This window comes from Triticum aestivum, chromosome 7B (assembly GCF_018294505.1).
Source record: "Triticum aestivum cultivar Chinese Spring chromosome 7B, IWGSC CS RefSeq v2.1, whole genome shotgun sequence".
Taxonomy (NCBI): Eukaryota; Viridiplantae; Streptophyta; class Magnoliopsida; order Poales; family Poaceae; genus Triticum; species Triticum aestivum.
In genome coordinates, this window is record NC_057813.1 from 671979882 (window position 1) to 671983641 (window position 3760).

At 39.4% G+C, this 3760-nt stretch overlaps 1 long non-coding RNA gene and 2 other non-coding genes across 3 annotated transcripts in view; all 3 read right to left on the reverse strand.

Annotated features, from left to right (window-relative positions):
* The window catches only part of LOC123155445 (uncharacterized), a 10451-nt gene continuing 6691 nt past the window's right edge, over positions 1–3760 (reverse strand). The window contains exons 5-7 of the long non-coding RNA XR_006477349.1: positions 3154–3273; positions 1046–1159; positions 1–398 (exon numbers count right to left, since the gene is read on the reverse strand). This is a non-coding gene — a long non-coding RNA (uncharacterized lncRNA). The remainder of the gene's footprint in view (positions 399–1045; positions 1160–3153; positions 3274–3760) is intronic.
* On the reverse strand, positions 1045–1158 carry LOC123163356 (small nucleolar RNA Z278). The gene has a single exon (XR_006481871.1). It is a non-coding gene; the product is annotated as a small nucleolar RNA Z278 (small nucleolar RNA).
* LOC123163343 (small nucleolar RNA Z223) lies at positions 1245–1339 on the reverse strand. Its single transcript, XR_006481860.1, has one exon. It is a non-coding gene; the product is annotated as a small nucleolar RNA Z223 (small nucleolar RNA).

The window sequence follows — 3760 nt, forward strand, 5'->3', positions numbered from 1 at the left end:
TTGGAGCCAAAACGAAAAAGCACACATTCATTCAACCAATAGCCAACCAATCCAACCTGTTCCACAACAGTATGTATGTACGTATGTATGTATTACTTCCTCCCAGACCAACATATATCACCATCCCATCCAAATGGTACAAACTCTCGACCGAGACCAAGACCAACATTACCACTAAATCGGCCGAACGACACCCACGGAAAAAGTAAAAAAATAAACACAAAAGTGCCTATCTGAGCATCTTCCAAGATTCGCCCGGTCCTTCTTGTATTTCAGTATTTCAGTATCCTGTATCCTGGTCCATTCAACGTGCAGACACTTACTCCATAAGATGACAGTGGCTACGGGGTTCATCTTGCCTCTTGATTGGTTGTTGTCTTCAACCATTTGACCAACACCTAACAGAAAAATTAGTCCTACAAAGGTTAGAGAAGGTCTTAATATCAGTATCCCCAATCGAAAACGTAAACCATCTACAGTGCAGTCCCACAAAGCATAGAAAACCCCAGGAAAATTGTTCTCTCAAGTCCTACAGAACTAAAATTATTCTCTCCACTTCACAAACTCCCATTGCACAAAAGCACGACAACACAAAACGCACACATGTTCTGTGGTATAGTAGTAGATTAGCTTATTACATATGCACTCTAATCTCCTCTGGACAAACAATAAACTCAAACAAAATCAAACTTATTTCACAGTTCCAACCATGTGGAAGATGCTCCAACCTATGAGAAATCATTCCAATGAAGCGACTAATAAGGAGGCCATGACTCAAGTATGAAGTAGAGACGATAGGCAAAACAAAATACTACATGGTCATGCAGAAGTAAAAAACCTGGCTTGGTGCAAGCTCGTGTCATTATTTAACTCCCAACTCATTGGAACAAAAAACAAAGCTGTTGTCAACACATGATTTCAGCCTCTTTCGCAAATTAGATGCACTTGTGGGAGGATAGTGAAACTCGGCAACCATCAATACAAACTTATAGCGATAGAAAAGCAGCGATAAAAACAATAGAAGATTTATGCGCTCATGAAGAACCTTAGACTTGCTCGTCAATGTCATGTGGATACAGTGCCTCCAGGTATGTTCATCTTGTAAACAGGATCCCAAAGCCATCTGCACCTCCAAATGATAGGCGACACATCATCAGATCTGCCGTTGGTTGAAGTTTGGTGAGAAAGAACATAGCTCAATATCAAAAGCTAAACAGGGTTGATGATAATGATGATGTGCTAGATCATGGCTCAGTTCTATATAACAGGCTTTTCAGTGATGAATTGTCAGAAGCAGAACTAGCATGTTTGCTGATAGTGTTTATCATCACCGCCATGTCACAAACCAGATCACATATACCAATAGAAAGAACAAGAACTGGGGACCAAGATAAGAATTAAGGAATTTGATATTTGAATAGCCGAGAAACAAATTCAAAAATGTTTCCCATCTACTTCACGAGTCAATAAGAAGCGATAAGATACCAGATAACTTCCTAACTAGCTATCTAGAACATGTGTGTATGTATGTTGTGAGAGAGAAAACAAAAGAACCATGTCTTTTTCAAAGTAATCATACTGGATCAATGACCTGATCACTTCCTGACCCGAGAGATGAATGAATAATTCGCCTCCAAGCACGAGACAATAACTAGATACTTTGTATGATCCAGGTAATTGAACAAGAATGATAAGCAAGGAAGGGAATTTTAGTTTCGAGACCAACCACGTGCAACCAATAGAAGTTATATACTTAATGATTGAACTAGCAAACAAATAGAATAAACATAAGCATGTCACAAATAGACATTCATGGGGGAGAGGATTCGGCCAATCTCATTGTTATGGACCTTCTTCACTGATTATATAAGTGAAAGCACACTGGATCTCCGAGACGAGACCAACACCGGATGACACTCGACCAAAACTGAACGGAAAATAAACAAGGCATGTTCCTAAGATTTCCAAACCTCCTTCTCTTCAGTCCTCCTGCAATGCATATATACTCGGAAACCAAAGCAACTTCACAAACTAAAGGTTATATAGTGACTGGATCCAATAAGACACTAGAAATTCTCAACATATGAAACCAAATGCTGGCTCATACTACCCACCACCACAAAATAGTATGCTACCTATGACAACTACGTGCTTCGCTCCACAACTTAGCTCAAAGAGAAAATACAAAAGGATAGAAAACACCCATCCAATCTACACACTAGTTGGCGACAATAAGTATCATCTTTAGAAATTGCTGGCATATCTTGTCACCAAATTACTACCACAGCCAGATCAACAATCAAACTCCACACTCACGCAAAAGTGTCGCAGGTGCAAGGAAAACAAAAAAAAGATTACACGAGTGCAGAACTAGTTCGAAAAGCAATTATCATAGGAATGGAGGAAAGCTTAGAGCAACTTTTAATTTCACCTTTTCCAATCCAAAAAGTACATCATCCATAGTGCAGTCTTACAAAGCAAAGATCATAAAAGACCACCAGGAAATTTACTCTCTTCAGTTCAAAGAATGTTTCGGACACTCACAACACAACATTTGGGGAAAAGAGCAGAGGATGGAACACATAACCAAAAACTGTAATCTGGACCATGGCATTGAATGTATGTAATCTACAACATATAAAGAAATATATGTACAAATCCAAACGATATAATCGACAATCATTTTCCTGATTTTAAGCATTTGGCAATCATGAAAACATCCTACCAGCATTCTATTTGATTTGATAGCCATTAACAAGTAAAATACCTAGCATTTTGATCCTCTCAAATTAGACACTAACCATTACCAAACCCTACAATAGGTGAGGTAAAAAAAGATATGTTCCTTTTATATCAAATTCTACCCCTAGACGGTGACATGCTACAATCATAAATAACTATCAAAAACCAACAAATAGCATGTACAGTAGTAGTGCAAGGGCCTAACCAGCATTCCAGCACAGGGAGCAATGTGAACAATGAGATCATCACAATCAAATGATTGTGGTGGCCGGAAGACCACCACCAAACAACATGACCACACAACCAAGGCACATCTAGCCATGGCTCGATGTCCGGAACCACATCTGGCCATGGCTTGATGGCCGGACCATCTTAGGGCACCACGGAAGAGGGAGGAGACTAGGGACTCACTAGAACCAAGAAAGAGACCGAGGAGGAGGTAGTCCATCGAGCCGTACTAGCCAGACATGTAGGTTAACAACACAGCCACCATTGTCCAATCATTGTCACCGTTGTCACTGCCGTGTGCTTCTGAAACACAACACATGCATGAAGTCAATAACAATTTCAAACATCACACATTCTACCTGCTACAACAAGAAGCTTTGCTCCACAAATTGGCTCAAAAAGAAAAGGAAAAAGGAGAGAATATCAACATGCACATCCATTCTACAGAAGTTTGTGAAAGTAATAAGCATAATCTTGATAAACCGGTGCATAGCTTGCCACCAAAGTAATACCACAGCCAGATCACCATCAAGCAAACTGCACACTCACACAAATGAGCTCCAGGTCCGAGGAAAACAAAAAGGATTAGAGAGTGCAGGGCAAAATTAGTTTTTTCCAAAAGCAATGTATCAGCGGAATGCAGGAAAGATTACAAGATCTCTTAATAATAACTTTTCCAATCCAAAAGGTAAACAATCTATAGTACAGTACTACAAAGCAAAGATCAAAGAAGAGAAAATTATTCTCTCCAGTCCTACAAAGCCAAAATTATTCTCTCCAGTTAAAAAAA